Source organism: Pseudorca crassidens, chromosome 18 (assembly GCF_039906515.1).
Source record: "Pseudorca crassidens isolate mPseCra1 chromosome 18, mPseCra1.hap1, whole genome shotgun sequence".
NCBI classification, from domain to species: Eukaryota; Metazoa; Chordata; class Mammalia; order Artiodactyla; family Delphinidae; genus Pseudorca; species Pseudorca crassidens.
The window spans coordinates 53,309,566-53,332,180 of record NC_090313.1 but is presented as its reverse complement, the minus strand read 5'-3'; positions in this window follow the sequence as shown (position 1 = coordinate 53,332,180).

The window sequence follows — 22,615 nt, the reverse complement described above, 5'->3', positions numbered from 1 at the left end:
ATCTTTATTCCTGTCCTGGCCCTAGGTTCTTCAGAACATTTTTTTTTTTTTTTTAGATTCCATATACATGTGTTAGCATACGGCACCTGTTTTTCTCTTTCTGACTTACTTCACTCTGTATGACAGTCTCTAGGTCCTCACTACAAATAACTCAATTTTGTTTCATTTAATGGCTGAGTAATATTCCACTTTATATATGTGCCACATCTTCTTTAACCATCATCTGTTGATGGACACTTAGGTTGCTTCCATGTCTTGGCTATTGTACATAGAGTTGCAATGAACATTTTGGTACATGATTCTTTCTGAATTATGGTTTTCTCAGGGTTTATGCCCAGTAGTGGGATTTCTGGGTCATATGGTAGTTCTATTTTTAGTTTTTTGAGGAACCTCCGTACTGTTCTCCATAGTGGCTGTATCAGTTTACATTCCCACCAACAATGCAGGAAGGTTCCCTTTGCTCCACACCCTCACCAGCATTTATTGTTTGTGGATTTTTTGATGATGGCCATTCTGACCAGTGTGAGGTGATGCTTCATTGTAGTTTTGATTTTCATTTCTCTAATGATTAGTGATGTTGAGCATCCTTTCATGTGTTCGTTGGCAATCTGTATATCTTCTTTGGGTAAATGTCTATTTAGGTCTTCTGCCTATTTTTGGATTGAGATGTTTGTTTTTTTTCTTATTGAGCTGCATTAGCTGTTTGTAAATTTTGGAGATTAATCCTTTGTCAGTTGCTTCATTTGCAAATATTTTCTCCCATTGTGAGCTGCTGTCTTTTGGTCTTGTTTATGGTTTCCTTTGCTGTGCAAAAGCTTTTAAGTTACATTAGGTCTCATTTGTATATTTTTGTTTTAATTTCCATTTCTCTAGGAGGTGAGTCAAAAAGGATCTTGCTGTGATTTATGTCATAGAGTGTTCTCTCTATGTTTTCCTCTAAGAGTTTTATAGGGTCTGGCCTTACATTTAGGTCTTCTATCCATTTTGAGCTTATTTTTGTGTATAGTGTTAGGGAGTGTTCTAATTTCATTCTTTTACATGTAGCTGTCCAGTTTAGCAGCACCATTTATTGAAGAAGCTGTCTTTTCTCCATTGTATATTCTTGCCTCCTTTACCAAAATTAAGGTGACTATATGTGTGTGGGTTTATCCCTGGGCTTTCTATCTGGTTCCATTGATCTATATTTCTGTTTTTGTGTGAGTACCATACTGTCTTGACTACTGTAGCTTTTTAGTATAGTCTGAAGTAAGGGAGCCTGATTCCTCCAGCTCCATTTTTCTTTCTCAAGATTGCTTTGGCTATTCGGGGTCTTCTGTGTTTCCATACACATTGTGAAATTTTTTGTTCTAGTTCTGTGAAAAATGCCATTGGTAGTATGATAGGGATTGCATTGACTCTGTAGGTAGCTTTGGATAGTATAGTCATTTTCAAAATATTGATTCTTCCAATCCAAGAACATGATATATCTCTCCATCTATTTGCATCATCTTTAATTTATTTCATCAATGTCTTATAGTTTTCTGCATACAGGTCTTTTGTCTCTTTATGTAGGTTTATTCTAGGTATTTTATTCTTTTTGTTGCAGTGGTAAATGGAAGTGTTTCCTTAATTTTTATTTCAGATTTTTCATCATTGGTGTATAGAAATGAAAAAGATTTCTGTGCATTAATTTTTGTATCCTGCTACTTTACCAAATTCATTGACGAGGTCTAGTAGTTTTCTGGTAGCATCTTTAGGATTCTCTATGTACAGTATCATGTCATCTGCAAGCAGTGATAGCTTTCCTTCTTCTTTTCTGATTTGGATTCCTTTTATTTCTTTTTCTTCTCTGATTGCTATGGCTAAAACTTCCAAAGCTATGTTGAATAATAATGGTGTGAATGGACAGGCTTGTCTTGTTCCTGATCTCTGAAGAAATGTTTTCAGTTTTTCACCATTGAGAACGATGTTGGTTGTGGGTTTGTCATATATGACCTTTATTGTGTTGAGGCAAGTTCCCTCTATGCCAACTTTCTGGAGGGTTTTTATCATAAATGGGTATTGAATTTTGTCAAAAGTTTTTCTGCATCTATTGAGATGATCATATGTTTTTTCTCCTTCAATTTGTTAATATGGTGTATCACATTCATTGATTTGTATATCTTGAAGAATCTTTGCATTCCTGGGATAAACTCCACTTGAACATGGTATATGATCCTTTAAATGTGCTGTTGGATTCTGTTTGCTAATATTTTGTAGAGGATAATTGTATCTATATTCATCAATGTTATTGGCCTGTAGTTTTCTTTCTTTGTGGCATCTTTGTTGGTTTTGGTATGAGGGTGATGGTGGCCTTGTAGAATGAGTTGAGGAGTGGTCCTCCCTCTGCTATATTTTGGAAGAGTTTGAGAAGGATATGTTTTAGCTCTTCTCTAAATGTTTGATAGATTTCGCCTGTGAAGCCATCTTGTCCTGGGTTTTTGTTTGTTGGAAGATTTTTAATCACAGTCACAATTTCAGTGCTTGTAATTGATCTGTTTATTTATTTATTTATTTGCGGTATGTGGGCCCTGATTGGTCTCAACCACTGTGCCACAAGGGAAGCCCTGATTGATCTGTTTATATTTTCTGTTTCTTCCTGGTTCAGTCTCGGAAGGTTTGTTTTTCTTAGAATTTGTCCATTTCTGGCTTCCCTGGTGGCACAGTGGTTGAGAGTCTGCCTCCCGATGCAGGGGACATGGGTTCGTGCCCTGGTCCGGGATGATCCCACATCCCACGGAGCGGCTGGGCCCATGAACCATGGCTGCTGAGCCTGCGCGTCCGGAGCCTGTGCTCCACAATGGGAGAGGCCACAACAGTGAGAGGCCCGCATACCGCAAAAAAAAAAAAAAAAAAAAAAAAATCTCCAGAATTTGTCCATTTCTTCCAAGTTTTATTGGCATATAGTTGCTTGTAGTAATCTCACATGATCCTTTGTATTTCTGCAGTGTCAGTTGTTACTTCTCTTTTTTTGTTTCTAATTCTATTGATTTGAGTTTCTCCATATTTTATTAATGAGTGTGGCTAATGGTTTGACAATTTTATTTTCTCAAAGAACCAGATGTTCGTTTTACTGATCTTTGCTATTGCCTCCTTCATTTCTTTTTCATATATTTCTGATATGATCTTTATGATTTCTTTCCTTCTGCTAACTTTGGGCGTTTCTTCATTCTTCTTTCTCTAATTGCTTTAGGTGTAAGGTTATGTTGTTTATTTGAGATGTTTCTTGTTTCTTGAGGTAGGATTGTATTGCTATAAACTTCCCTCTTAGAACTGCTTTTGCTGCATCCCATAGGTTTTGGGTCGGCGTGTTTTCATTGTCATTTGTTTCTAGGTGTGTTTTGATTTCTTCTTTGATTTCTTCAGTGATCTCTTGGTTATTTAATAGTGTATTGTTTAGCTGCCATGTGTTTGTATTTTTTACAGATATTTTCCTGTAATTGATACCTAGTTCATAGTATTGTGGTCGGAGAAGATACTTGATACTCTTTCAATTTTCTTTAATTTACCAAGGTTTGATTTGTGACCCAAGATATGATCTATCCTGGAGAATGTTCCATGAGCACTTGAGAAGAAATTGTAATCTGATATTTTTGGATGGAATGTCCTATGAATATCAATTAAGTCCATCTTGTTTAATGTTTCATTTAGAGCTTGTGTTTCCCTATTTATTTTCATTTTGGATGGTCTCTCCTTTGGTGAAAGTGAGGTGTTAAAATTCCCTCCTATGATTTTGATAAAGTTGATTTCCCCTTTTATGGATGTTAGCATTTGCCTTATGTATTAAGGTCCTCCTATGTTGAGTGCATAAATATTTACAATTGTTATATCTTCCTGCATTGATCCCTTGATCATTATTTAGCGTCTTTCCTTTTCTCTTTTTAACAGTCTTTATTTTAAAGTCTATTTTGTCTGATATGAGAGTTGCTACTATAACATTCTTTTGATTTCCTTTTTCATGGAATACCGTTTTCAATCCCCTCACTTTCAGTCTGTATGTGTCCCTAGGTCTGAAGTGGGTCTCTTTTTGACAGCATATATAAGGGTCTTGTTTTTGTATCCATTCAGCCAATCTGTCTTTTGGTTGGAGAATTTATTCATTTACATTTAAGGGAGCTATCAATATGTATATTTCTATTACCATCTTCTTAATTGTTTTGGGTTTGTTCTTGTGGGTCTTTTCCTTCTCTTGTGTTTCCTGCCTGGAGAAGTTCCTTTAGCATTTTTTGTAAAGCTGGTTTGGTAGTGCTGAATTCTCTTAGCTTTTGCTTGTCTGTAAAGGTTTAATTTCTCCATCAAATCTCAATGAGATCCTTGCTGTGTAGAGTAACCTTGGATGTAGGATTTTCCCTTTCATCATTTTAAATATGTCTTGCCACTCCTTTCTGGCTTGCTGAATTTCTGCTGTAAGATCAGCTGTTAACCTTATGGGGATTCTCTTGTATGTTATTCGTTGCTTTTCACTTGCTACTTTCAATATTTTTTCTTTGTATTTAATATTTGATAGTTTGCTTAATATGTGTCTTGGCATGTTTCTCCTTGGATTTATCTTGTATGGGACTCTTTGCACAGCCTGGACTTGACTATTTCCTTTCCCATATTAGGGAAGTTTTCAACTATAATCACTTCAAATATTTTCTCATCTCTTTCTGTTTCCCTTCTTCTTCTGGGACCCCTAAAATTTGAATGTTGGTACATTTAATGTTGTCCCAGAGATCTCTGAGACTGTTCTCAATTCTTTTCATTCATTTTTGTTTATTCTGCTCTGCAGTAGTTATTTCCATTATTTTATCTTCCAGGTCACTTATCTGTTCTTCTGCTTCAGTTATTCTGCTATTGTTTCTTTCTAGAGAATTTTTAATATCATTTATTGTGTCACTCATCATTGTATTTTTGCTCTTTAGTTCTTCTAGGTCCTTGTTTAATGTTTCTTGTATTTTCTCCATTCTTTTTCCAATATTTTGGATCAACTTTCCTATCATTACTCTGAATTCATTTTCAGGTAGACTGACTATTTCCTCTTTATTTGTTTGTTCTGGTGTGTTTTTACCTTGCTCTTTCATCATCTGTGTTTCTCATTTTACTTAACTTACTGTGTTTGGGGTCTCCTGTTCACAGGCTACATGTTCGTAGTTCCCATTGTTTTTGGAGTCTTCCCCTAGTGACTAAGTGTGGTTCAGTGGGTTGTGTAGGCTTCCTGGTGGAGGGGACTAGTGGCTGTGTTCTGGTGGATGAGGCTGGCTCTTGTCTTTCTGGTGACCAGGACCGTGCCTGCTGGTGTGTTTTGGAGTGTGTGTGACCTTATTGTGATTTTAGGTGGCCTCTCTGCTAATGGGTGGGGTTGTGTTCCTGTCTTGCTAGGTGTCTAGCATAGGGTGTCCAACACTGTAGCTTGCTGGTCATTGAGTGGAGGTGGGTCTTTGTCTTCCGATGGAGATCTCTGGGAGAGCTTTCACCATTTGATATTACATGGAGCTGGGAGTTCTCTGGTGGGCCAGTGTCATGAACTCAGCTCTCCCACCTCATAGGTCAGGCCTGACACCCGACCAGAGCATGAAGACCCTGTAAACCATACGGCTCAGAAGAAAAAGGAGAAAGAAAGAAAGAAAAAAGAAGAAAGAAAGCAAGAAAGCAAGACAGAAAGCAAGAAAGCAAGAAAGCAAGAAAGCAAGAAAGAAAGAAAGAAAGAAAGAAAGAAAGAAAGAAAGAAAGAAAGAAAAAGAAAGAAAGAAAGAAAGAAAAGAACATAAATTAAAGTAAAATAAAGTTATTAAAATAATTTTTTTAAAAATTATTAAAAATTAAAAAGTAATTTAAAAAAGAAAATAAAAGAAAAGGAAGAAAGAAAGAAGAGAGCAACAAAAACAAAAAGAAGTCCACCAGTGATAACAAGTGTTAAAAACTATGCTAAAAGCAAAACTAAACAAAAAAAAAACAGACAGACAGAACCCTAGGACAAATGGTATAAGCAAAGGTATACAGAAAAAATCACACAAAGAAGCATACACATGTACACTCACAAAAAGAGAAAAATAAAAAAATATATATCTATATATAAAAATAAAAAGGAAGAGAGTGACAAAATCAATAAACAAATCTACCAATAATAATAAACTCTAAATACTAAACTAAGATAAATATAAAACCAGAAACAAATTAGATGCAGAAAGCAAACCCCAAGTCTACAGTTGGTCCCAAAGTCCACTGCCTCAATTTTGGGATGATTCAATGTCTATTCAGGTATTCCACAGATGCAGGGTACATCAAGTTGATTGTGTAGATTTAATCCGCTGCTCCTCAGGCTGCTGGGAGAAATTTCCCTTTTTCGTCTTTGTTTGCGCAGCTCCTGGAGTTCATCTTTGGATTCAGCCCCGTCTCTGGATGTAGGTCACCTGAGGGTGTCTGTTTTTCATTCAGACAGGACAGGGTTAAAGTAGCAGCTGAATAGGGGGCTCTGGCTCACTCATGCCAGGGGGAGGGAGGAGTATGGAATGCGGAGCGAGCCTGCAGTGGCAGAGGCCAGCATAATATTGCAACAGCCTGAGACATGCCTGTGTTCTCCTGGGGAAATTGTCCCTGGATCATGGGACCCAGGCAGTGGCGGGCTGCACAGGCTCCCGGGAGGGGAGGTGTGATAGTGTGACCTGTGCTTGCACACAGGTGTCTTGGTGGCTGCAGTAGTAGCCTTAGCGTTTCATGCCTATCTCTGATGTCTATGCTGATAGCTGCGGCTTGCACCCATTTCTGGAGCTTGTTTAGGCGGTGCTCTGAATCCTCTCTCCTTATTCACCCCATAACAATGGTCTCTTTGCTCTTAGTTACTTCCAGTCTTTTTCTCTGATTCCCTCTGGGCTAGCTTGGTGCACTAGTCCCCCTTCAGGCTGTGTTCATGCAGCCAACCCCAGTCTTCTCTCTGGGATCTGACCTCCAAAGCCCGAGCCTCAGCTCCCAGCCCTCACCCGCCCCAGCGGGTGAGTAGACAAGCCTCTCAGTCTGGTGAGTGCTGATTGGCACTGACCCTCTGTGCAGGAATCTCTCCGCTTTGCCTTCTACACCCCTGTTGCTGTGCTCCCCTCCCCCGCCGCCCCTCCCCCATCTCCACCAGTGAAGAGGCTTCCTAGTGTGTGAAGACTTTTCTTCCTTCACAGCTCCCTCCCAGAGGTGCAGGTCCTTTCCCTATTCTTCTGTCTCTGTTTTTTCTTTTGCCCTACCAAGGTATGTGGGGTGTTTCTTGCCTTTTGGGAAGTCTGAGGTCTTCTGCCAGTGTTCAATAGGTGTTCTGTAGGAGTTGTTCCACATGTAGATGTATTTTTGATGTATTTGTGGGGAGGAAGGTGATCTCCATGTCTTACTTCTCTGCCATCTTGAAGGTCTCCCTATAGTTCTTATAAATAATTATACCTGTTAATGTTTTTAGTATTTATCAATTACTAGGATTATTTTTATATGATCTATGGATATTTGCTTATTGATTGGTTAAAGTGATTGCTTGAAAATCATTCTAAACTGAACATAGAGAAACTCATCTACACATTAGCAGGATAAATTCATCATTTTGTCATTGGTAGCTATTATTATAATCATCATGATTACCAACACAAAATAGTGTGTATTTGTTCTTAAAAGGTGATTTTTACAAGTCAGCCAAACTCCTGATAATGATTTCCACCTCGTAGGTGCAGATAAATTTTACATACTTCATTGGGTCATAACATTTCGATTCTGAAGAAACCAGGAATACTATTTCCTTAAAAAAAACTCTTGGTAAGGATTATTTATGGCTGATTGTGGTACCCACTTTCAGAAGTGAACAAACCTTGCTTTCTATCTAGAATAGGGATAATGTTTTGTTGCTAAATTACCTCTTTATGTAACTATGGAAATCAACTCCCACATGGATTAAGGAGCAGCTTTAACTTGGTAGATATGAAGAAATAAAATCATGTTTGAAAGGATTCATATAACAATAGCAATCTCTTCTGTGCTTTACAAAGATTCACAGGCAACAGATTCAGCTTTAGATGATGAGAAGAATTGAATTTGAAGCTAAATTATATCTGTTATGAATCCTTATTATGAAAAATAAAGTAAAATAAAGTTCCACTAAAGGCTTAAGTTATCCTCAGAATGAAGTTTACTGCATCAAAGATGTTTTGCCGTTAAAATAAACCTTTGTGCGAGTTAGGAGAATTGAGGCAAAATTCTAATTTTGTTACCAGATGATCTGGAATAAGTTAGCTACCTCATTTTGAATGGAGGTATTAAATGAAAATGTCTTTTTACTCTGAAAATCTGTGTACTTCTGTAGTAAATTCTCTCAGATATGTAAGAATTTTTGAATGACAGTTTTAATTTCTAAAAGTGATACAATAAGAAAACGCAAACATTCTCTCATTGACTGCTAAGGGCTTTATCTTGAACTGGTAGTAAATTGGAGAGTCTAGCCCAAGCAGCGTTCTGTCATGCAACAACCTCTGACACGCTCATCATTCTTCCATTGGGTTTAATGAGGTGCACAAAGACAATGTATGACTCATGAGATGCTTATAAACCTTAAACATGGACTTAAGTGAATTTGGGGTACCTAGGGAACTTGGGTAAATGAGGAATTTTGTTATGTGCTTAGAAATCTTTACCCTTTCATAAAGCGTTTGAAAAAATGACGTTGGCAAATGGGGTCAGAAGAAAATTATAGAAAAACGCCTTCTCTATAGATTATTTAATCAGTCTTTATAAATTATATTTAATAATAAACATCGGTCCTGCAACTTTGTTGACTTGCAACCCAGTAGACAAAGTAAAGTATCTATTATTTTAGACCTTGGAGGGAATTATCACCTAAATATAGATGGAGCCCTTCTCATCAATGGCTACAGTCAGTTACTATTGTAAAAGTTATATAATACAACATCCTTAAAAATGGCATTGCTCAACTGCTAGTCTAAAATGAGCAGAAGTAAAGAGAATAGATGCAATTGGAGTCTGATGATAACCTGTAGTAGGGGAGTCATGGAGTTACCACATCTCTGCACTTCCTGTTCAGAATCTTTAGGTTCAGCACCATGGATAGGCTTAGCTCTCTCAGTCCCAAACTTCCAGAGTATGCTTAATAAACATATTATATTCCTTCATTTGGCACCATATTGTATGTCTATAAATTCTTCCAGTATCTAAACAACTTCCTATGAAACACTCCAATTTTGTTAGCAAGTTTTAAATCACCTAAGCCCATAAAGTATCAATCTAACTTATTATAATGGACTGACTGCTGGTCCTTAAGAGCTTTTTGCTAAATGTGTGAAAAACTTCTATATATAATCCAATAGACTTTTTAAGATGCAATTTAATCATGAAGCTATTGTAAAATACAAATATTTAGAAATATTCCAAAACACATGTAAAATGGAGTCCAAATGACTATATTGTGTTCAAAAGTCAAATATAAAATTCAAATTCCATCAGAATACTGTGAGCATATAGAATTTACTTTTAAACAGTCCATTAACTATTTGCTTGAGGGTAATTTGCCTTAGGAAAAGGGGAAAACTCAACAACCCATTTTGTGCCAAAATTAATTCTAACAGTAATACATTTTGTGCTCCACTGACTTTCAATTTATTACCAGTGGAGCTTGGTTGATTGTTTTGATCTTCAGTTTATTGGTAATGAAGTAGGATTAACTGTGCCACCACCTTTCAGTAACATAAATGTTACTTCATTGAGCTGGTGCCTTAGTGCAAAGCACGACAAGAAAATAATGTCTGTCTTTGCTTAAAATCATAATACTTTTGAGTGTGGTAGAATGTTTAATATCAAACTTGTCTCCATGCATATTTATTTTTGTAATTTCAACTTTTACGAAGTAAAATGTGTTAGTCTAAGGAGCTGCCATTGCAATTTGATTACAATAACACCAGACAGCAGTGGGGATAGGTCCTAAGGTATTAGATATTAGACTGTAGGTAGGTTTACACCCAAAGCACTACATAGCCTTTAAAAAGAGGTAATATTAAACTTCAAACAATACACTAAAGGACTATTTTAAAAACAACTTGCTAAAATAAAGATAAATCTAACGATACATATATCATTCCTTAATAGGGCTCAATTTTTTTACATGTAATTTATTTTTGGATTTGAAAAATAGTTTTCAGTGTCAAATAAAGGATTATTTTAACATTTTTTATTAGTTTGTTTGGATTTTTGCTTTATTTCTTATTACCGTATTTTCAATACCAGTTTTCTGGCAATTTCCCAATAAGTACAGAGATGTTTTTTTTTTTTTTTTGTCTCAAAAAAAAAAAGGAGGGTCTGCATTCTTTTTGCCTCATATATATACATCCTAATCTGGCTCTTTTACATTTAATTTAATGTAGACTCTCTTTCAAAATTACTTTCACCAGATGATATTTTTTAGGTTGATTGTCTAGAAAGCACTAATATTTCACATATTCTAGTATATGATTTTTGCCTTTCTTTGAAGAATTTCTAGAAGGACTTTAGGGTTAAGATGGCACAATGTTAGCCATGTCTTATGTGAACATTGAGAGGCCAGACATAACAAGACGTAGAGGGGATATTTGTAAGGGAAAACAAGAATCTATACTCTCCTCTAAAAATCTTGCTTGGGAAAATGCTTGGATGGTGTTTTCATTCACTAGGATAGGTATATGGACTAGAGGCAAGGCAAGCAGTTTTTGAAGTACAATAATGGATTCTTTCTGATATTTTGTATTTGAAGTGCATCTGTGAATTCCAAGTAGTGACATATCATAGTAGTTATGCATATTTGTTTAAAGATCATGCAGGAGATCTGACATAGTTATATGGATCTGAGAATAATCATCAACATATAGGTAATAGTTGATTCTGCATTAAGTCTAATGGTGAATTACAGGGTTCTTCTAACATTTTAGAAACAGACTAAGAAAGTGGACTGGAGATTGATATCCACTACATGGAAGAGGCAAAAATGCGGGTGTCATGAAAACCAAGGGTGAAGAACTTTACAAGAAGGAGAGGAATTAATGGTGGCCCATTCTGCAGAGTACTCCAAAACGAAAAAGGAAAAGAAAAGAACAACCAAAAAAATGTTGCCCATTGTGCTCAGCAATGAGGAAGTTCCTTGTGAGTTCAGTGAGGGCCATTTCTGTGGGGTGTTGTAGGCAGAAGCCAGATCACAGAGGTAGTCTATGTTGAAGTGGACAAGTTGATGAGAGATTACAGTGGTTTGCTTGTGAGTAGACTACAGAGAATACAGAATCATAGTGAGGTATTAAAAGTTGAGCAAGATACTTAAGCACATTATAGCAGTGTTGGTGTATGGTAAGGGTTTAATATACATTAACTATGACTATCTGTACTGTGAAACACTCTTTCCACATTCCTGATATTTTCGTGTATAAATGAACAATTAGTGTCTCTTTTGGTGTCCATTTGTGGAAGGAGGAACAACTTACTTGATTGGTGAGTTCTGTAACAGAATTCAGAAAAAAAAATGATTTTTTATGTAATATCCCTTTCTCTTCATATCTGTAACATTAATCTAGTGTAGGCCTTCATAATCTCTGTTTGGGATTAATCTGAAAATCTCCTTATCATTTTACAGCTTTCAGGTTCAATCTTGGTTATTATATCCTGCCCACTATCACAAAGGCCAAGAGATCTTTATAATATGAAAACCTTAACTTGTCACTTTGTTCCTGTTAAATTACTTATTGGTGAATAACAAACTACCCCAAAACCTAGTGACCTAAAACATAGCCATTTTTATAATGTTTTATGATTGTATTGGTCCAGAATTCCAGGCGAGAATGAGATGAATTATTCCTCTTTTACATTTAACATTGAGAGAGTTCATTGTGAGCTGTTCAGGGACAGATGTTCTGGTCTGGAGGATCCATGGCAGCTTCACTCACATGTCTGGTGCCTGGGCAGGGATGGTCGAAAGACTGGGCTGAGCTGAGATAATCAAGCATAGTACCTATGAGGGGCCTCCTGCAGTCAGACTTCTTACAGGGAGACTCGGGGCTCCCATAGAGTGTGTTCCAAGGAATTTGAAGTGGATTCTGGCAGTCTCTTAGTGTATGTGCCCAGCACCTGACATATCGTTTCTGCCATATTCCTACAAAGAACAGTCTAGGCTCAAAAGGAGTAAAATTAATGGACTCCACTTCTCAAAAGGGAGAAGTGGCAAACAATTTGAACCATCTTTAATTTACCACATCACTCTTCTGCTCAAAATCTCTTCTCTATATACTTATTTTTTTAATTAAGTAATTAATTTATATTTATTTTTCGTTGCATTGGGTCTTTGTTGCTGTTCATGGGCTTTCTCTAGTTGCAGTGAGTGGGGACCACTCTTTGTTGAGGTGCAGGGCTTCTCATTGTGGTGGGTTCTCTTGTTGTGGAGCACGGGCTCTAGGTGTGTGGGCTTCAGTAGTTGTGGCACACAGGCTCAGCAGTTGTGGCTCGTGGGCTCTAGAGCACAGGCTCAATAGTTGTGGCGCCCAGGCTTAGTTGCCCCGCGGCATGTGGGATATTCCCGGGCCAGGGCTTGAACCTGTGACCCCTGCATTGGCAGGTGGGCTCCCCATCACTGCGCCACCAGGGAAACCATCTATATATCTTTTTAAAGGCATTTAAGATTATTATCTGACTGCTTTGTTTCATCCATGAATTTATTAAAGTTTATATTTCAGAAAACATGAAGTTGTCTAATTGTATTGAGCAAACAGGTATTATTCTAAGCACTTCACATATATTGACACACACTATTCTCCTAATAATCCGTGATATAGTTTCTTTCTAACAAATAAAGAAACCGAAACATAGAGGATTAGCTTTTCTTAAGTTTTCAGTTAGGTGTGGAGTTGTGTTTGAACCTAGAATATGTGGTCCCAAAGTCCTTTCTTCTAACCATTAACATTGGCTTCTAGATTGTCTCTTTTCCCTGGGTAAACATCTGTTTTACTTTTTATTGGCTTATCCATGTGGCAAAAATTGAAGTGTTTTTTTTTCAATACCAGCTCAGTTAATACCTCCTCTGAGAAGCTTCTTTAGTACTTTTGCACATGCATCCACTTTAGCAATGATTATATTCCTTGATGATTTGTTTTTTCCGGTTTTCACACTAGAGGGCAGTGCATGCATCCTCTAATTTTACAACCTAAGTCTTAGCACAGTGCCAGGCACATGATTGATGCTCTGTAATTACTTTATGGAAAAAAAAATTATGGCTAGAAGTGTCTCAGTGAATTAGTTTTTCCTTCACATTGTACCTTGTGGGCTTACACTGAAGCCTGAACAAGTTTTATGTCATTATGTTCATACTAGAACATATTTTAAAAATATAAGGAGAGGGACAAATATTCTCCTTGGGTCTGAATCCTAATATATACATTTTATAATCTTAAGATTTTTTTCCCATGCTAATAGTACTTAAAGGGTTCAATTTTCAATGGAATGTTTTATTTTAGGAGCTCTCACTTTGTGTGAGATTATAAATGTCGTACATTTCTAGCTAAGGTTTCACAGTGAGACATTGACTATATAAATATTCAGTGGCATTGGAGAATACTAAGAATATTATTGCAGTTAGTGTAGCTATCTGGAGAATGAGCTAAGAAAATACATATTTAATTAAAACTAAAATTGCAGGGCATATTATATGTAGGAAAGAAATGATATACATGTATGGTATTCATTTAATGCTTAATGAGAACAACTGGTCATATTCTAGATTTTAAATTTAGACTGCAGAATAGGGAAAGACCTTCTTTCCCACAGGCTACAATAGAAAGTCAAAGCTTAAGTGATATAATGAGTAGATTTATGCTATTCAATTGTGGTGACTCTAAACCTTAATATAAAATTATACTGCGGAGGATGAGAGGTGCTCACAGAAAACAGGAACCAATATTTATCTGGTAATCAAGGAGCTGTGCAAGAAAGAACAATGAATGTATAATAAACACAAACCATTGCCAGATAAATTATTTGGTCAGTAATCCTTCAGAAGGAAATAGAGCCTTTAAAAGAGTTTGATACGAACACAAAGAGAGAGAGTGTTAGAATTATATTTTCAAAGGAGTGATTTTCAATGACTTGAATGAGGCTAACTGGGTATCAGTACAACATTATGTAAACATATCTTCGTCAGAATGAGCTCAACAGAAATGCTTAGGAAGATCCAAATGGTACTTTTGAAATAGTATACCACCTAATTAGTGTTGAGGCATGGTTAAAATCAAAATGGCAAACAAAATGTAAAACAATTTTTCAATTATTATGAGATTAAAAAATGTTTAATTATTTGCTAAAGAAGTCCAAAAAAAGGATACAGCAGAAATGGATATGAATTAATGGTGATGATCCTTACATTGGTAAAGAAGGTGATGTTACACAAAGAAAAAGGTGAATCCAAAGTGCTTCTGTAAATATTTATATTAATGCAGAATAATTTTTCACTGGGCTCTGACTGGAAATGCTGTTATCTTATATTTTGTATAGTATTAGGTCAATGAATAAATCACAGAAGACATTTCAAGTAATCATGAAATAATCTTAATAACCAAGAACTAGAATAATCAAGGGAAAGGCATTAATTTTATTCTTTGGTCTTTTATCAGCCATCTCTCTCTTTGAACTCTAGATGCAAAGGTTACAAAGATTAATTTTATAAATATAAAAATTGTCTAGTTAAATAGTGCTTATGGTGTGCTAAACAACTGAACTATATAATTACATCTTTGTTAACCTGAACTCACTTGGACCAATTATTACCCATATCTTTTACTTCTAAATCTAATGTAGGTTAGGAACTGTTTGTATGAAAGAAAGATTCTGTAGTGTACACTCCAAATTACATGTTAGTGTGCCTGTGTTTTGCCAATTGTTTATTCTGAACAAAAATAAATGGTTCCTGCATTTTGGAAAGTCCATCAAAATTTAACATTTAAAGGTATTATTTTGGTTTCTTGAATCAAAGTATATTTGGCTAGGTACTATTCAATATAAACAAAATTGATGTACAATAATTATTTCTTTTACCCCCCCCCCTTTAGACTGAAAATAATTAAAGCAGACTCTTTAAATAAAATCATACCTTTTCTTTTTTCTTTAACAGGGACAAAAATAAATGGATAAGGAAACACTGCGTCATGCTCACAGACCATGTGTGTGTGTGTGTGTGTGTGTGTGTATATATATATATATATATATATATATATATATATATATTTAATTGATGCTATATCCCCAACACCTATTCACAATAGTAGGTGCTCAGTAAATATTTATTGAATGTTTGAGTGAATACATGGCAGAGGCAAGTGATGCTGGCTAAATCGTATGAAACTGCTTTAGAAGTTTATGCTTAATGAGAATCTAGCAGTTTGAAACGAGGTCCCAAAATACCCGGCTTTTGCCTCGAATGGCTGGCTCTCCCTGGCCGCCTGAAGGTGAGATTAACCTTTGTGAATTCTCAATAGAAATAGCTTCTAACTCTAAGAAACTAGACTTGTTCGGAAGACTGATTACTACTTAAGATTAATCACTGGTGAAATTATTTAGTGACCGAGACTTTTTCTTGCAATACGAAGTTAGTTTCATGAGTCAAGTGTTTAATTACAGAGTCTAGTCTATGGATTCTGCTCACATACATTTCTACATTAGCATGTAGGGGATGAAGTTCTTCAATCCAGGATCTTGGGTGTTGTCTTGGACAGGAAATAGATGAGCACACTCCATATTTGTCCTCTTGACCAAGTCCCTGTCAAAAGACATATACTTTTTCTACATCTGTAGTAGCTTCAAGTCTGGCATGGGAAATTTTCTATTTCTTTAAGACTACATATTTCCAAGTGTGTAAATTTAATGCTGCTGTTCCAGCTTAACTTTCAATTGCAGATATCATTTCTTTCATTTCTAATATATGGAGATGGGTGATGTATTGATTCCTCACAATTACTACAAGAATTATTTTAAATTTTGTTGTAGTTTCTGAACCCATTTGAGAATCTGATAAAAAAATATTGATACTCTTACTAAGAAAAATTACATCTACATAAGAATTATATATACTGTAATTATATATAAATACAATTTTTATATTATACACATAATTATACTAATATATATATATATAAACGAATTATATCATTGTGCTATTTTTTCCTTCCTCTTCCTAGTTTTTGAATTAGTGTTAAATAAGATACTGTCCAGATTTTTGAAATATTTTCATTTCTGTCATGGTTATAACATTAAATTTGATGTATGCCCAAATTGACAACAGCAATCATTGAGGGAAAAGGTTTTGAATCTTACCTTGTGTTATGCAGTTTATCATCTCTACTTTCTTGAGATTTTTGTTATTTTGGGGTTTGGGATGTGCTTTTTGTTTGGATTTTGCCAACTGTAACATGAAAGCAGATACCACAGCTTTAGTTATGCTGATTTAGTTTAAAAAAATTACATATATTAAAAAAAGAATATATATATGACAGAGAGAGAAATATTAATATGTACTAATACAGACACAGTTTGGCAGAGGTTTAATGAACATACCTGGAATTTATATTTGTATAATATGCCACAAAAGTTTATGGAGCCACAACCTGCAGGAAGAAATTCAATATCTAATGAGGAAGTTAAAAGAGATATGATGGGATGAAGGAGATATATAGAAAGAAAACAACAATAGAGACCTCTCCAGTGATATATCATGGGACCAAATTAGTTAAGTATTCTGTGGTCAAGCACCTTCCTTTCCTTCTTCCCCCAAATTTAAAATATCTCTTTTTTTCCCCAGATCTTAACATTTCCTGCTTTCAGGAAACCCTTGGGTATTCAGAAACAAATTGCATTGTAGATATATTTTGGGGCAAAGATCAAGAGAGACTATTTGCTCCTTGTCAGATACCAATTTAATGAAAAGCAGTAAATGAATACTTTAAAACAAGAGACAGACATCAATTGAAAGGAATTTTCAGTAAAATCCTTTTATTTTCTTATGCCAGTTTAATCAATAAAAATCAGACCTTAATTTGCAATAGCTTTTAAGTCTCTGGCAGTGGGCTTTTTCTCCTCAAATGGCTTCCAAGGACTAAGCTGAATGGAAAAATATTCCCCATCCTTTGGCTCAGCCAGGGCTTCTGTTGAATCCACATGTAAGACCCCATCCTTATTTTGCCTCCTTCTATTGACTCTGCGCCCATGATTGTTCGATGTTGGTAACACCCAATTATAATGTTTCCTTTCTCATTTCACTGAGAAGTTTGTTGATTCTTTATTAAAGATTTACAAAGCAGCAAGTATGCAAACAGTCTCCTGGATAGACCCAAGTTATACAAACTAAAGACTATATCACGTAAATTCACTTTCTCTTGGTATAACGTAAATTATCTTAGATTTGATGTAACATGTTCTCCTGATGGTGGTTTACAAATTATGTATGCTCATAAATGAGCAGGTCTCCTTCTCCAGGCAAATGATCAAGAATTCCCCTTAACCCATTGAGATGGAAGCATTCCAGAGGATCCCTTGTACAGGGACTTGGAGATAAGAGACAATATTACATAGTTTGACTAACTCCTGCATTTAGGTTCAAATAACCTTCTCAGTTATCTCTATCACCCAGGAAATCTTACAGTGCCTGAGTCTTAGCAAGTCACTTACTAGGTAGAAGGTAAGTCCAACCCACTTGTTTGCTGCAGGGTCTGATCCATTATCAGTTCAATGATGAAGAAGAAAGAAGAATTTAAAGATAAAGAGGAAACATTGTTCAGTAGGAATATCATCTGTTACTACCAGGTCAACTATAAGACAAGTAAGCCCACCACAGTTCTAACTAAAGGTAGTACCAGGAACTAAGTGAGGAAAGTCTGACCTATAAATAAAACTATTTTTCACATAAAAAGTGTTTATTTTTCTTTACTGATATTATTAAAATATTATTGGTAATAATAAGAACAAAATGCAACCATTTTTATTGTTTTTATGAAGCAATCACAAAGGAAGATATCTGTGAATTATTACATGAATGCAAAGATTCATCTCATTCACTAAAACTTGCTCTCTTCTCCTGAGCCTCTCAACTTAGCAGAGCTCTACTTAGTGAGAAGTTCCCTGTATATACATCATTTTATTTTCCATAGTCTTCCTAAATTGGAACATAATTTCATTTCATGGTCTCCTGTGTGCATTTGACTGTGTCACCTTTCCCAACAAATATGTCACCCTTAAGAAAACAATTATTATCCAAAGTAACACTAATAACCAGTACCACCACCTACAAAAGACTGATTTTTTTAACCTGGTGCAGGACAAAGTTAAATGAATAAAAGTTGTGGTCAACAGTATACTTACAACATAAGCCAGTTTGTTTATTCCATCAAGCCTACGCAGTAGACTCTGGGCCAGGAGACCTTAGTATTAAGGTTTGCAGCACTGCCTCAACACACAGAGCTATCTCTGTTAGGTGGGCGGAACAGGGAAATCTCTTAGCATAGCAAATCATAGCAATGATGCTTATTTTTTTTTTTTTTTTACCCTTCAGAAAGTAAATAGTGAGTGTCAAATACTTTTTCTATGACTACTATATTTATATTATAGAAGCAGTATAACCAGTATGTTGTTACGGAATACTTTTCCTGAATATGTTTTTAGGATTTGCCAATTTGGATATCTTTTTCATTTAAATTGAAATCATGTTGGAATGAGAATTTTTAAAGGAATCTGAAAATTCTAGTGATCCATGTTTTAAAGAAAAAGGCACAAACAATTATTTAATGAAGTTGAATACTTTACACAATTAATATAATGAACATATATCAATAACACTTGGAAAACATTTTCAACTGTTATTAGCATCAGTAATATCAATAGTTAATCCTCTTTCATTGCCTATTGTTTCATCAGTTTGTCATTTGAAAAGTCATTTTTTTAAACTAAGCACTTGTTCACCCTTAGGGTTTGCTGCATGCAAGGAATTGAGGGCCGATTTCCATTTGGGCAACCAATTTTGAGACCTATCAAAGGGCGAAAGGCAAAAGTTCCATGTCCCAAAAATGTCTGAGAAATTAAGTTGTGAAAGAAAGTACTAATCTTTATCTTTGCTTCTGGAGCTTAGGTGGGAAATTTCCTTCAATCAGCACCTAGTGAAATCTACCCTAGAGGCTGGGAAATGATACCACCACACATACTACATGGATGTTGCTCTAGGTTGGCTGCCCCTGCTGCATTTGGAAGAAGGATGTATCTGCCATCTCTGTGGCCACTACCACCGTTGCTGCCATGGTGGATCTGACAGCAGAGTCTTCATTCATTTCCTGGACACTCATGAATTGGCTCAAAAAGTAATCCATGGCACTTCCAGCATCTATATTAAAAACAAGGTTCCGTCTGGTAAGGTGAAGGATTTCCTAAATATAGGATGGAGATTCAGATGCTGGGCAGAAAAACTAAAACAATAGATGTTCTTATAACTTTTAATCCGCAATAGTCTAGACTGTGTCACTTTTCCTTTATTCTTCATAGTGAGAGTTTGTTGCCAGCATTATCAAATTTCAGTTGATTTTCTTTAAGATGTGTAGATAATTTTGTGAGCCTGATAAGCTATTGACAATCTATCAGCTGAACAGTCCGATCAAGATTTAAAGAAGTGAAAAAATGAGTGCAGTGTACAGCATGGCAGAAATGGGCAAAAGGGAATAGCCAAGGCTGTAATTTTAGGTAAAGGTATGAATTACACAATCCTGTTGTTAAACCCCTGATAACAGCTATTTTATATGTGATCTGACTTGTCTGGTTTTAAGAATTACCTTGGGAACTTGTTATAAATAAAGATTTCTAGGATCAGCCCAGATCATGTGAATTAGTCACTCTTAGTCCTTGACAGGTTTAAGATGTTCATGAAGGTTCTTGTGCTCAGATTAGTTTGGGAAATTCAAGGAAATTCGATCTTATTTGTTGACATTAGATTCTAAATTGCAGTCAGTTAATCTAAACTGCCCCAGTGAGTCCTCAGTTTCATGGGTTGTCTGTGATAACTAGGTAACTGCTGTTTAAAGAGACTAAGCCCTGCCCTTTGGCTGGCACCTAGGAATTCTTGACCTGAACTTCTTTTATTTACTAAATAATTCTCTAGGATTTCCATTAACTCTTCTGGCCTTTAAGATACAGTGAAAAAATAACTTACTATGTCAGAGTTATAGCTTGTAAATTCCCTCCTGTCCTAACAGCTTTTTAAATCCCTCAACCATGAAAGCATGGTATATGATATATATCTGTTTAATAAGACATTTTTTCTGATTTTTCTGCCTATATCATTTATTTTAAAGTGTTCTCTTTCTATTGATCCAGATACTTGGGACAGATCCATTTTAAAAGTCACTATAATAAAAGAAGCAGTTAACACTTTAGGTCTTTTCTATATACATATAGAAAATAAGATGCATTTCTTATGAAAAATGTACTTTTGTGTTAATGTACTTTTTGTTAAAGTGATCTACTTGACTTTCCAAAACTATAGACTTTTTATCTACAATTGGGAGGAAATGTGTATTTTGGACTTAGTTATCTGACCTCTTTAGGACTAAGGGACATGTGTGTGATGTGTGATGTTTAATGTAGGCTTCAGGGTATGTGTCTGTGTGTGTGTGATATGTGGTGTGTATGTATGTGTGTTATCTGTGCTGTTAGGGTAGGTTTGTGGTAATCTGTGTGTATGTGTGTGTGTGTAGTGTATAGATAGAGATAAAGATATGTGGATATGTTATGTGTGTATGTTTGTGTGTATCTACATATTTTTATTAAAGATTTTAGACCATCTTTACTTTTGGCACCCTCAGGAAGAATACCATGATCTATCCAGTGTCTTTTTGATATTAATAGATCCCCCAGGTACTTAAAAAACGTCCACCTCTTGCTGGCACAGATAAGCATTTCTGAATTCTTTGTGCTTCTTTATTCTTCAATATCTGGATTCTCTTTGAGAATAAATTGAATCAAGGGAAATGATGTAAAGATATTGGAATAAATCAATTAGTCTTTACAAAACTAAATGCCTGAAAAGCCCTCAAATGTTTATTTGTAGTCTATTTCCATACTTCAAGGAAAGAGTGTCTCTAAATTTCCTGTTGGATGCCTTTCTTTTCCCATTGTTTTTCTTGCATTGGGACATTTATTTAGTTAATTCTGGCTGTGATATTTCCATTTTGTGACACATAGCTATTTTCTCCCTTTATAAACATTTCTCCACAATAACTACCTAGTTAAACACTTAAAGGAATCTCAAATTGTTTTGGTTTATTACTAGCTTTCCTCATTTCTCTCAAATAAAACAACAAACTTCATGAAAGGAGAGAAATTTTCACATATATTTCTTTTTAAGTTTCCTAGGCTTAAAACCTGGGTGCTAGGTACAAAGTATGTGTTCAATGAATAATTACTGATTTCAATGATAAGATTTGGATCATGAAGTTTTTTGATATATGTGTGAGGTCCACCTTTGACCTGAACTGATAGAAATGTGGGGGAGTCTCATAAAAAAGCTTGAGAAAGAAACTGCCTTCTTCTCATTCATTGCATATTTTTGTCTTAGGAGAGACATCTCCTAAGGTATGTATCTTCTCCCAAAAAACTCTAAACAAGAGGAAGAAAGGTGTTTTCATGAAGTGGATGGAATATTGGGAATAAAAGGTAACAAGTGGAAGAAAAATCTATAATGAGAAAGATGAATCCAAAAAGGAAGTAAAAGGAATATAAGTGAGAGAATTATTAAAGATTGAACCATATATTAGAAGGAGTAGAGAGTATAATAAGGAATAAAGTGGAAGATCTAGTATTTAAAAACATGGGTTAGTTAAATTCAGTAGAAAGAGCCTAAAAAGTATTATATAGTCTCATATAAATTCTTCAGTCTGGATATTATATAAATTGTGAATAGAAAATAAAAATCAGTTTCAATTAGAATCTCTCACTGAGTTCAAGGGTATATAATAAGTTCTATCTTCTTATATAATGGTGACATGGACCAATCGAAAATTGACCTTGCTGTGACATAGGGGGAGATAGGATGGCTCGTTAAAAAAGTTCCAGTTAGAATACATTCACTCATTGCAGAAGATACTGTGAGACCACAACGACTCTGAGCACCCTCTTTAGGTCCCCTACTCTCCTCTATTCTCCATACATGTGATACAAAGGAGCTGAGGGACCCAGGAGAGCTGAGATTCAATGTCATTATCACTGTATTTAACATATGATAGCATTCCTGAAAGAAGAGTGTACAGAAATAGAAATAGGTTGTCTTAGGAATGGAAGTAGGAGAATGGGAAGATTGGAAATTGTCTAATTGTCTCTCTCCCTACTTTTAATCTGCCTGGTATAAGCATAATCTTAAAAATTTTGTACTTTCTAGTCTAGACACCATTTTTCAGTAACAGGTAAGACCAAATTGGTTTAGGGTAGTAAGCACTGTAAGTTTCAGGAACACTGAAATATTTTAGTAGAATTTATTGTTTTACTTACTATCTTTGCATTTATAATCTATGACACACTTATTAAACTTTAGGCATTTTCTTGTTTTAAACCCCAA